Here is a 12934-nt window from a genome sequence, read left to right as displayed (position 1 = left end):
CAGCCTTGAACTTGGCCATGCCGGGCTGCGCTCCTTCTGCCTGCCTGGGCTCGCACAATGCCGGCCTTGACCCATTGTTTGCTTTTTTCGGATTTCAGCTGGGAAAGCGGCCACCTCGCGCAGCCTGCCCCGAGCACGCCGGGAGCGGGGCACAATGGGGAACCCTGCTCTGCAGGCAGAAGGGCTCCAAATCATTTGAGAGACATATTCATTATATTCTTTCACGGGGGTCTGTTTGCATTGGGTTTAGCGGTTACTTCCCAGACGGGGTTCAGACCAAATAAAGATCATTGAGCGGCGAGGGATTCGCTCGGGCTTTCAGGGAAATGTGCCTGATGCGGGGCACGGCGCAGCCCGGCTGCCTGGCTCTCGGCTGCTCCCCCTTCCCTCTTGATTTGCCTGGATTTATTTTGTGCCCATTGCCTCCTCCGTCTCAAGACTGCACCAAATCACACGCTCGCTTTTGCAAAAGAGAGAGTTTATTTTCAACAGTGCATGGGGTTGGGAGGATTTGAATGGGACAGAATTACAGGCAGTACATTTCTCTTACAGGAACAGAGAGGGTACAACAGCAGCAGGGCTGCCTGGCCTGGAAAAGCTCATGGTCCTCATGGGCCCAGCACAGTGCCTTTGGGAAGGCTGCACTCCCACAGCTCCAGAGACCCAGGGATCAAGAGCAGCAAGGACCAAGCTCTGCTCCATGAGCAAAGCCAAGGGCTAAAAACTCCCTCCAAACTTCGCACACCTGGTATTTCACCAGGTAAGACAGTGACTGGCTCAGGTCTCTCTGCCTAAGCACTTTGGTCCTGCTCTGGGGTATTGAGGGCACTGAAGACAACGTACAGGAGTGATGTGGGATCATCCCTTGGCTCCCTGTGTTGCCCTGGCTCCCTCCCCATGGCTGCACCGCTGTGTTTCAAAGTGATGCAGAAATCCACTGTGTTCACGAGACAAAGCTCTCTCCTCTCTGGGGCAGTGGAGAAGCAGGTTGGGACTCTCCTGGAGAAACTCAGAGCAGTCAGATGGCAAGTCCAGGCAGGTGGCAGTCAACTAGAAGAAGGAACTCACAGGCTTCAAAAGTTCCTTGTCCACTCACTGGGATCTAGGAAGGAAAGAAAGAAAATAGAGTGGTTATGATCTCTGTCAGAGAAATGGTCCAGCAGCGCTTGGCTGAGAACAGACCAACTTGTCCCTGGTGGAGCAGAACTCCAATCCTCTTTCCCTCCCCACCACACGTTTCTCATGGCTCTGGACCACCTTACCCTCTTCATTACTGGGAAAACTGTAGTCCCCAAGATGCCAAGCTTCCCCTGCACCCTCCTCAATCCCGTACCTCTGCCTGCCCCGCACACCGCCAGCCAGGGGAGGGCTCACGGCTTGTCCTTCCTCCCTAGGCTTTGGGGCATGGGATTACTCTGCATGTCAGAGCCACTAAAGGCACAGCCCTCTGATGTTTTAATCTTCGTGTTAACTTTCCCTGCCCTCGGCGCCCTTGCCTGACTGGAGAAAGTGATACCAAGCCACTGAGCTGGAGCCGAAGCTGTGACGCTCAGCCCAAGTCGCCTTCTCGGCTTTCCCCACGCCTCCTGTGCTTTGCCCCACACATCTCGCACCTTGCAGCACGTTCTCCTCCCTTTTTCCTGACTTTTTTTCATCTATTTCCTTTACACTTTACCCATGTTGAGTGTGTATTCCCTAGCCCCCAAACCAGTCCCATCCTTTCCCTATCTTCCCTTTGCTTTGCCCACAAACTGTTACATTGGAAGGAGTAAAGACTAATATAACAAATCCTTGAGTACACTTGCAAAAGGAACCATCAGCTGGCTAATTTATTCTTTTTATTGCACCAAATTGTAATTTTATAAAATATTGCAAATTTTATAAAATATTTGCAAGCCCATTTTAAGAGATAAATCTTCTGTGTGGCTCTCTAATGAGCCGCCCTGGGAGTAGCCAGCATGTGATCTGCTGTAGGTCGCACCGCGACGTTCCCAGCCTGTGACTGGATGAACCACCGTAACTCTTTGAACTGTGCAAATACTCTACACTCTGGGGTCCAGGCTGCAATTTTCATGGGTATTTTTTCTCTCTCTTAAAAATAGATCTTCTGTAACCCCTTTATTGCAATATTCATAAAGCACTTGATGGAAATCCAAGGAAAATCCCTTCCCTTCTGCAACTTTGAAGCAAGCCTAAAACTTAAGAGAGGCAGAGGCCAAACCCACCCCATGTGCTTGGGTTTGGTGCTGAGAGGACAGACCCCATGCTGCATGTGTTTAGGGAGACCCAGGCTGCAAAAAGCCAAGGCTCAGCACTTCTTTATCCTATGTGAGATTAGGAGTCATCCTGAATGTTCCTCCAAGCCTGGAAAGGATGTTGAGGTCAGGACAGATGAGATCTGAATGATGGTGGGTGCTTTCTCAAGCCCAGGAGAGGAGGAGGCAGGTGAATCCTTGTTCTCACCAGGGGAAAGCCTTTACTTGGTAGGTAAAGTCCCCTGCCCAGAGCAGGGACAGTCCTTGCCCTCTGCAGGGACAGGCTGAGCTTGCTTTGGCCTACAGAGAAACTCCTCTGTAGTGTGGATAGAGGGGATGCTCGTTGGTACCAGACATCACCCAGCCTGGAAATCACCCACTGCCTGCCTGGTGGGCTTGAAACTTCTGGCACTGAATAACTGAGGGCAGGAGGGGCTGGACCAACCCAACTGACTCGACAAAAGCTTCAGGAAAACTCAGATCTCCTGCATGCACTTTCTCTCTGGGCAAAGTTCAGCCTTGCACTGAGGGTGCCTGCAAAAAAAGGGCTCCACCAGGACTCAGTTGCAGCCCCAACACTGCCTTCCCTCCCCAGTGCCCTGCACAGGGAAAACATCACTCTGTGTGTGGATTTACTGTCTTTTTTTTTTTTTTTTAAAGCTGAATAAACAATTGAAATTATAGCTCAGCCTCTGCCCCAACACTTGCTCCTGTGCCTCCTTGTGCCCTTACAAAGCCAGCACTGAGGTTTATATGCTGATAAACTGCCCTGCCACAGCAATTCTGGGCGGTGGGAAGAGAAAAAAAAAACCCTCAAATAATGGTAAATGGATGCAGAACGCTCTGCCTAATCAGATTCCTGTCCCCTATTGAGGCCAGGAAGGAGGGACCCCACTCCTCCCCTGCCCTCAGCCCAGCCTCCGCTTCACCGGCTCACACGGAGAAACTTTCTGGACAATTTAATCTCGACAGGGTGTTACTTAGAAAAACCTTTTTCACTGTCAATTTTTTTCCCCCCTCCCTTCCACCCCCCCCCCCTTTTTTTTTCTTCCCTCCCAGCCTTGATTGAATTTTGCAAGCCCCTGATATCTTTCTTTTTTGTAGGGATGCACGCTGCTTATGCAAATACCAGCCTTTCATACCAGCCTCCCTGGCTCAAGCCCTCCAACTTGAATGTGACCAAAAGCTGTGCTCTCCCCTGCTAACTCCTTAGCACAATTACACCTCCATTCTGCTCCAGGGGCCCGGGGAGGGGGAAAAAAAAATCATTTTAAACTAATAACACGTGCTGTTTGCTTTGGATAATTACAAGGGAGCTTCGGCTTCTAAGAGCTATGAAATATTCTGTTCAGCGGGGCGGGAGGGAGGCTCCGTGTTCCGCCTACGCCGCGAGTTTTATCTCCTGACGGAGATGCTCGCGCGGCCTCTCGAGGCTCCCTCCATCTCGTGCTCATCCTCTGCACCTGGGCAAGCATTTACATTTCCTACGGAGCAACTTGGCGCTGCTTTGGGCTACAGGAGAGAGGAGAAGGCGCCTGACATTTTCCTTATCTCAAGTTACAATTTCCTGCAAGCATCAAGATAATAAAACATCGGAGATGGGCAAGATGAGCGAAATGAATGCGGCGGCTGAGGCTCCCGCAGCAGCGCGGGAAGGGCCGGGCAGAAAGGACACCCGGGGGATGCGGCTGCTCCGCTGGCTCTCGTTTGCATCGCGGCCCTGACGTTATTGTCCTCCTGCCTTGTCTGCTGGGGAAGTTTATGTGGAGGGCTTTTGCTGGGGCGAGGAGGAGGAGGGGAGTTTTCCCCAAAAGCACCCAGGAATCTGTCAAAAGAGGGACAGAAAAGAGAAGAAGAAGAAGAAGAAGGGAGACAGAGAGTGGGAACGTCAAGGACCCCTGACTAATGAATAGCAAGTTTGCCCTTGAACCTCCCTGGGCTTTGCCATTCCCAGGCTCCAAACAAGGGCTGATGCATGCTTGGGCCCAGCTGCAGGGGGACCGGGCTATGGTTCATCTCAGACACTTTGACAGCCCGGGCCTTTTCCCCACATAGCTCAGACTCGCCTAACTACTCCCCTGGCAACAGCTCAGTGCAGGAACCTGCGCTGAGGCCCTGCCTGCTGCATACAGAAGTACGAGGAGGAGGAGGGGAGCCGCTGGGAGAAATTAGCTAGAGACTGGCTTAACCCATCAAATGCTGGGCAGGCGTTGCCAGCCCCAGCACCCTTTGCTCAGCCCCAGCACCCTCCAGGCACCCCTGGGTGCTCACTGGCCAGTATCTGCAGTGGAGCTGGAGAGGGGCAGGGGTGGGTTAGACGTGCAGAATCGCCGTGCATCACAAATCCCACGACCTGCTGCTTCACCACGACCCAGTGCCTTGGACCTCGTGAGTGGGAAGGTCCTCATGGTGCCAGGGATGTGGGAGGGAGCCAAAGTAGCCAGCTGGAAAAGGCCACTGGACACTGAGAGGAAAGGGCATGGCCTCTCCCCGGTGTGGTGGGACAGGGCATCCCTCCCTGCCAGCCAAAATGAGGGCAGGGGCTGGATGAGAGGCACAAACTTGCCCTGGATGCTCTTTCTGCATTGCAGATCAAAGGCTGAGGACGAGCTGGCCTTAGGGGTCTGCACTGAATGGCTGGAGAGAACAGGCACAAACACCCGGCGGCTCTAAAATGCGACCCAGAAACGTTCCCACATCCCAGCCCCATATAAATCAAGGGGGGAAAAAAGGGGGAGCTCCATCCCAGCCTCTGTTTTTACAGAGCATCTTTCATGTGCAGCCCCTGAGAGAGGGCTTTGCCGAGCTTGTTAAGGATGGCTCCTGCGCCAGGCAGAGAGGGGGACGCACCATATGGAGAGGAGAAAAAGAAAAGGGGACACTGAAAATGGAAAATTATGCAAAGCAGGAGGAGAGGCACTGGGGGAAAGGGGGGAGGGAGGCAGCAAGGAGGTGGGGGATGGGGAGACAGGAGGCTGGAAGTGAGCCCTGACTTGGGGAACACCATTAGCTGGCACTGGGGCTGCATAAGGAACAGAAGTTTCCTGTGACCAGGTGCAGGACAGCCCTTTGTACCCTTGGGTGCTGTCACTGGAGGGCATTTCTCCAGCCTAGCCTTCCCTGAGAGGGTCTGGGCTGTGCCAGGGCGATGCCCAGCTGGACTGTGGTGGGTGCACTCTGTTTCTGGAGCTGTGCTGCACTGGGAGACACAGCAAGATGGGGTCCGTGGTGACCTACTTCAGAGGTGTCCTGAGGACCTCTGTTACTATAGCAATGAGGGTGCAAGCAAACATTATGGCCTCTTGGACAAGAGTTTTGCTTGTCATCAATCACAAAAACCAGATTAATGCAAGGAGGTGCCAGGACATTGTAAGAAAAGGCTCTGATCAACAGCAATGATAGCAAGGGCCCAAACTGCCCTTGGGTCTCAGCTGCCCGTGCAGTGAAGGCGGATACTTGGGTGAGGGAAGGGAGAATCCAAATTCAGCTGCCAGAGCTCTTCCCTTCCCCTTGGACCCTGCAGAATCCTGCAGGTGCTGCAGGGTGAGCTGCAGGCCCAGTGCAGCTCAGGGATGCTGGGCAGGCATTCCTGTCCAGGCCTGTGTTACTGCCCAGCTCGTGCTCAAACTCCAGCATTGGCTTAACGTGGTGTTTGGAGAAATGACTCAGCTCTTCCCAACCCAGGTGTAGAGCTCCTTTTCCCTATCCTGGAAACACTGGCTACCTTTGGGGAAACACTCACCTTGTCACTGTGACAGCTTCTTTTTCCCAAAGCTACTCTGTGCTCCAAACTTGTGGCACTCTGCTGGCTCCCTGTCATGGGCCATGACCACCTTGCACATCCTCACTGGGAGCAAGCCCCCTTCTCCAGCCCATCTTCCACCCAGCAAGGAAAGCCACCCACGCTGGTGCTTGGTGCTGGTTGCTCTGTGACTCCTGCTTTGTCCCCTCTGTGCCATTCCCATCTCCCCATTCAGTGGCTTTTGTTCACAGCAGCCAGTGTTTTTCCTTCACTCTCCTCAGCATTGCTCAACACCCAGGAACACAAACTGCTCCTGGCTCCCACCTCTCATCGCTCTCGGCCCTGTCACAGCCTTTGATCTCACACTCCTATCCACCACACTGCTCCCTTTTCTAGCTCCTTCTGTCTGTTCCATCAGAAAACCTTCCCTTGCTGCATCCCAAATGGATCTCTCCATTAAACCCATCTACTGTGCTTTCCTCCACTTACCACTGGTTAATTTACCATCGGCCCCGTGCTCCTAAACCCTCATATTTCAGGCAGGTGTGGGGAAGATTCCTGTGAGGCTGGTGCAGAGACAGACGTGGGCCTGTGCCTGCAGAGATGGGCACGCTTGCCCTGGCATACACGTGTTCCTGCCTGCACATGCCAACACCTACATGTTCCTGCCCACGTTCCCGCTGCCACATCCAAGGCTCTGGGATTTCAAGGGGAGCTCTTGTTCTCCAATGGGGCACGGGAATCATCTGCACAGCACGGCTGCAGGTGGGGATTTGGGCTGTTTGGTCTTACAGACACTGGACTAAAAAGATGCTGTACCCATTTGGTTTCCTCAAGAACCATGCCCTGGAGTAAGGCTGCATGTGTTGGCCAGATCCTCAGTAAAGCCCTGGAATGAGCTGTAGGCACTGAAGAGGATTCATCTAAGCAGTATTCAAAGAAAAATAGCAAAAAATAAAGTTCACGGGGGCACACGAAAAACAGAGCTTCCACCCACAGAGCAGCTGTGTGGGGCTCTGGAGACAGGCAGGCAACGTGGGAGATGTTTCAGAGCTTGCTCTCAAAATGATACATTTGCAACCGCTTCCCTTCTTCAGCCCCTGGAGGTACACTGAGCTACCTGCCCTGCAGAGAGACATTTCAATCTTCATGCACAGCACTTTGTCCTGGGCTGCTTTAAGGCTGGCTGGCCCTTGTGGCAGCATGATGCAAAAATGAGATGTGCCTTTGTGGGAGAGGAAGAAGAGGGATGTACTCTATCCCCTGGTATTCTGACACAGGCAAGGAACTGCCCCTCCTTGAACAAACCCAGGCAGAGGGGTAGTTTGGTGCTCTCACTGCAAATTCCCACCCACTAGGAATGGGTGGTGGTGTGGGGAGAGCAGATGGGATTCAGGGTGTCCTTTGGATCAGGCTGGCCTCAGCTGCTGTGCTGGAAGCTGAAGCGTTTCCAGGGAGGATATGGCAAGAACAGTGAGTCCTGCCCAAGTGACGGTCCAAAGCGCTGGCACTCCGTCCCGATTCAACCTCGCCCCAGATTCCCGCCCTTGGCTCACATCCAGGTTTCTTTCTCCTTGACCCATCTCCATCAAAAGCAGCGCTGTTATGAGGCTCTGCTCTGAGTTTCTAGTCTACAAATAGAAGCAAAGCAGCACCTGCTGCAGAGCTGAACATTTCCACTAAACTCTATTTTGATGCCTGTCCCGGCCAAAGAAATCTTTTGGGACCATGTCACTTGTAGGAGATGTTAAATATTTCAACCTCCAGCAATACGAGACACTGATACAATACTGAACTACACAATTGCTGTATGTCCCTGCACTTCCACCTTGGCTGCAGAGATGCCCCACAAGGGCTCATCTCCAGCAAATATTTCTCTGGACAGGGACAGGGAGTTGGCTGCCTCGAGTGCTGGGGCCGATGTGTTTATCGGGCAGCAAAGCTGGCCCTGCCATCTCTCCCGGGGAAGCTGTGCCATGGGAGCTGCTAAAACAGCATTTCATTTCCAAACAGGGCCCCAGAGACCTCTTGTGAGAAGGATTCAACAGAGCGAGGCGGGGTAGAGCAGAACAAGGAGACACAACCCCAGGCTAAAAACAAGGCAGACCCCAGGTTTGATGGACCTTATTGCTCTGCACCAGGGCTCAGGCTGGCCTGTCCCCTTGACTCAGTGCCAATCTCTCCTGGGCCACCACTGATGGGGAAACAGCGAATTGGGATTTTTTTCACCTCCTTCTTCCCCCATTTTCCCTCCCCTAACTCCTTTTCCGCATCATAAGCAAAGTCGTAATAAAGCTCCCATCCCCACTGCCAGCCCTGCACCATGCTCCCAGCAGAAAAGAGATGCAAAGCCACGCTTGGAATCTGATTCCCCGGCTTTAAACGCTGCTCTGCCAGCAAAGTGCGACTTGAAAGCTCCCCTGTCACAGTTACAAAGCTCCGAACAGCCCTTCCTCGGATAATCACGCTTATCTCCAGATTAAGAAAGAGAGACCTGCAGCTGAGGCTGGTCACATGGGCTGGGATGTAGGCAAATCTCTTTTAAACAATCCCCATATAGCTGTGACCTCCACCGCAGCCCAAATACACCGTCCCTCGGTCCCACTCGAAAAGCAGCTCTGGAGACATGACAGAGCATGTGAGAGGAGACGGGGCCGGGGATGGGGGGGCGGAGGGAAACCACGGGGGAGGAGTGAGAAAGCAACGGAGGAGAGGAGGGTGAGAAAGACGGAAGAAGAAATAAGTGAAGGGAGGATGTGGGAGAGGAATAGGATGTGGTGGAGAGGGAGGAAAAGTGCATGAATGAAGGGGGAGGATGATGAAGGACAGGGAGGTCTCTGCTGCTCTTCCTGTTGGGGATTAGTTGTCCCTGCACTGTCCTCAGTTTAACTCTTCCCACTCTGTCCCCGACTGGCAGCCTAGCCTGATTACGTGACTCCAGCTGTGCCAAGCAGCCTTGGCAGGGAGAGCACGTTACCTACTTTGCTGCCACGGATTCATTAAGAGGCTTTGCTTGTGAGGGAATAGTCATCCCAATGGGGAAAGGGAAAAAAACCCTTTCTGCAGATCAACCTGGTGAGGAGCTCTGACAAAGCGCTTTCCACAGCCCTGCCCAGAGTTTGGGAGCAGAATTAAGGAGAGATAGGGACGTGCAAACAGGAGAGGAGGGCACAGGGGTGGCAGGTCAGCTGGAAGGGGTCCTTAGCATGGCCACTGCTCAGAGATGAGGCACCAGACAGGGAGGGAGCTGCAAGCCCTTTGCAGGATGCTGGTGCCTGGTTCTTCTTTGTGATTAAAGGCCACCTTGCATCTGGGTCAGGCATGGATGACACATTCACCCTCTGCGTAAATGAAAGGTCTGAGCAACCGCAGAGAGACTTTTTCCAACAGCAGGTTCCCCTCTTACATCCATGTGGGGTTAGCACAATTACTTTGCGATGGAGGAGCCCAAACAGCTCTGAAATGGGCACAGAGTGCTGGGGCTGCACCTCTCTGAGGATGCCCACTTTCTGCTGGCACTGATGGGGGTTTCCAGCCGTGGCCACCGGCTGCAGCCCGCCGGAGGGACGGCAGTGCTGCCTCTCCAGCTGCTCATTATTCACCCTGCGCAATTAGGCACTGCTGATAAGTCACACGAAATTGCCTTTGTTCTCCAACTGGAAGACCTGCATTTCATGGGAATCCCTTTTTTCCTGCACATTACTGATGAGCTGCCCACTGTACCTGCTGCTGGAGTGGCAGTGAGGATTTTGGGGCACTCTTTGGGCTGGCCCTCATAGATATCCCGTGCAGGTCGATGGGGAGGTGTAGCCTGGCCCCGCCTGTGTTCCTGGACTTCTCTGAGCACAAAGGAGAGCTGCTCCTCCTGCAGCCCACCAGGGACTTGTCAGCTCTCCTCCAGGCAGGTGGCTTTGTTGCTTCCTGGCTAGTCTACCCTCTCTCCATGTCACTTCCCAGCTTCCCTCCCAGCAGCAGAGGAAAACCCAGTGCAACTACGAAGTCAGTGGGGGAAGAGACGTCAGCCCCACCCAACCAAATCTTGCTGATGCCAACAGCCACCTTACCTTGTTCATGACCTTCCCCTTCCTCCCCAGCCAGCCCATCAGGAGTAAACCCCATGCTCTGCTGCTTGGACCAAGCATCTCTCACCCAGGTTCCCTGCAGGCCAGCCCTGCTCCATTGTGCATCAGCTCCTGCTCTTCATTCTTTCACTGTACCAGAACCCAAGTATGGAAGAGAAGGCAAAGCAAACTGGAGCTAACGTGAAGCTGGGTGCTACCAAGCTTCACAGGAGGTAAGCTGTGCTCCAGTAAACTTCCTAAAATGACCCCTGCTTCAGAGCAGCCTTGTGCCATGTAAATCGCTGCTCTTTCAGCATCTGGCAGCTGCTCAGATGGGACCACAGGGAAAAAGACATCTTGGCCCATTCAAGAGTTTCTTCCCATTCTGCTCAAGAAATGTATGTGGGCTCTTAAGTCTTGTTGATTTAAGGGAAAGGATGCAAAATTAATTTAGACAGGAAATTAATTAGATGTGAACTGATGTTTACATCCCTACACATACAATGAATTCTTGTGTGAACCTACAGAATGCAGATGGATGGATGGATGAATGATAACAGCAGTCTAGGAATGACATTATGTGCTGGTCCATACGCTGGGGATGTAGAAAGACTTTTCTCTGCATTGCTAATTAATAACTATATCCTGAGCAAATGTTGATAAATCCTTTATAGAGCATGTTATCTCTGTCTCTCCAACTCCTGTTCTGCATTTCTATTTGCCTGTTTCCACTGCTCCACCCCTGGCACCCACACGCTTCACTTCCCTCCCATATTTTGTAACTGGTAGCAGATTTGACTCCCTTTCTGGAGAAAGAGGCGGAGGTTTTGTTACTGGGGCTTTGTGTGAGTGATTGCATGTGTATGTGTGTATACAAAGATGGATACAAATCCATTGGAAATAAACACCTTTTAAGGGACTTGAGAGAAAGACACACAGGGCAAAGGAGAAGAAAGAGCCTACAGACCCTCAGCCAGACAATCAGCCAAGATGAAGAGAAAGACCCAGTGAACCAAAAAAAGCCTCAGTTCTCTTTTAAACTCCCCATGATTTGCAAGGAAAGCAGCAGATCCCATGGCTGGGAAGCCGAGCTGCGGCGATGTAACCCTCACCCCTTCTCCCAGCCCCGCACAGCTCAATTACCCCAGGCTGCCAGGCTGCTCTGAGCACACCCCCACCACCCCGCATCTCCCCCGCCGCCGAGACAGCTTTCACCAATGGAAGGAGTACAAATATATTCATTGGCACCTTATCAGACATGCATGCAAAACTAATTAACATGGGGAGACATGCAAGCTGCCACCCAGCCACAAATACACACCCACGAGCATGCACACACACACGCACGCATGCACAAGGCAACCCTTGTCTAGGGGGGACATTCAAAAGGCTTTGTCACTAATTTAGGCATCTGTCTCAGTCTGGTCTGGTCCTCCTGGCTAGGCTGGAGTTGTGGTTTTTTTCCCACTCTGTTTGACAATGCTGGGAACATGCCCGGAGACCCCTCATTCAAATCACCCCTTGACAATGGTCTCATTGTGTGAGCATATAGAAAAGGGAAAGGATGGGGGAGAAGATGTGGAAGGGGGGGTAAGGAATTAAAATGTGAACCCAAGGAAGTGTTTACTAACACAAGCCTCGCAGCTGCCCCGTCTCTCCTCCACCCCCTTCTTCCGCCCCCGGCCGTTCCAATGGCCCAGCCTGTCCCCAGTTCGAGGCGGGCAGCAGGATGTCGGGACAGCGGAGTGGCTCCACGGAGGTGCCCAGAGAGCAGGCAGAGTGAAAGGATGAAGCCTCAGGGCATTCAAGTCTTTGGCAGCAGGGGGGCAGGTACAGGTTAGAAAAGAGAAGATAGAGCCAGAGATGCCTCGGAGAGGATTAGGGACTTAAAATGTCCTGGGAAGGACATCTTCATGGAGGAGCAAGAGATTTATTGGTATAACCACTCCAAGGCTTTTTCCAGCAGGAACAAAAAGTGCTTAAACCTGGCCTCGTGGATTTAGAGCTAGTGAGCAGCCTTGCTGCACGGTTTGGACTGCTCTCTTTGGTGCTGCAGCCAGACAGACACACCACAGCACGAGAAGAAAGGGGGGAGCAGCAGGGTGTTGGAGCTGGGGGCTCAGAGGATGGACCAGACTCCCTTCAGGACCCCTACTGCTAGTTATTAAATACCAGGAGAAAAAAAAAAATAGGGAAAAATGCCCCAATGCCCTGGCCACCCCCAGGCACGCCTGGGGAAGGAAATAACGAAGGTGCAGATGGGGGACGTTCCCCCAGCCCCACCGCGCTTGGCTGGCCTTGGCAGGCTCCGTTCAGCTGGAAATGCCCAAGAGCCAGCAGAGCAAAGGCAACGGGAGCTGGGGAGGGGGAGAAGACGATGACAACGTTTTCCATATATGCAAATGCATCCATACAAGATACCCAGAGGGAGACAAAACAAAGAGACCTCAAAGAGGCTGGCTCTGAGACCCGCACAAAGCCAGATACCTCCGCACACCTACGGTGTTTGCACGTGAGGACCTGTGCAATGCAAGATGCAGTGTTGCCCAGAGGTTCCCCCCAAATGTGAGCAGATATCAGCCTAAAGAAAGCCTGGTGGAGGAGCCCAGTGAAAGCTGCAAAGACAAATGCCACAATCCCACATCCTCCTACACAAACAGGTGCACCTTAGGAGTACAAAACTATTCCCGTCCTTTAGCTTAGTCAGAGAAGAGAAAAGCTGTGATGCAAACCCACATGAGCCCTGCCTTGGTGGGCAGAGGTAGCTCAGCTCCCCCAACATTGCTCCCGCAGTCAGATCCACCCCCTAGACCTTTGTGTGATTTCCATAAGAGGAAAGCTAGGAAATTCCTGGACATTACTAAACAAGGCTGGCC

At 52.8% G+C, this 12934-nt stretch overlaps 1 long non-coding RNA gene across 10 annotated transcripts in view; it reads right to left on the bottom strand.

Moving 5' to 3' along the window:
- Positions 1 to 461: 461 nt before the first annotated feature.
- The window catches only part of LOC139596792 (uncharacterized), a 43928-nt gene continuing 31455 nt past the window's right edge, over positions 462 to 12934 (bottom strand). For all 10 annotated transcript variants that reach the window (XR_011681456.1, XR_011681459.1, XR_011681458.1 and 7 more), the window contains one exon: positions 462 to 1102. This is a non-coding gene — a long non-coding RNA (uncharacterized lncRNA). The remainder of the gene's footprint in view (positions 1103 to 12934) is intronic.

The sequence above is a fragment of the Agelaius tricolor genome, unplaced genomic scaffold (assembly GCF_023055355.1).
Source record: "Agelaius tricolor isolate 1412-34295 unplaced genomic scaffold, bAgeTri1.0.p SCAF_16, whole genome shotgun sequence".
Lineage (NCBI taxonomy): Eukaryota > Metazoa > Chordata > Aves > Passeriformes > Icteridae > Agelaius > Agelaius tricolor.
The sequence above is the reverse complement of the archived record's forward strand: the minus strand, read 5'-3'. Positions and strand labels throughout refer to the sequence as shown.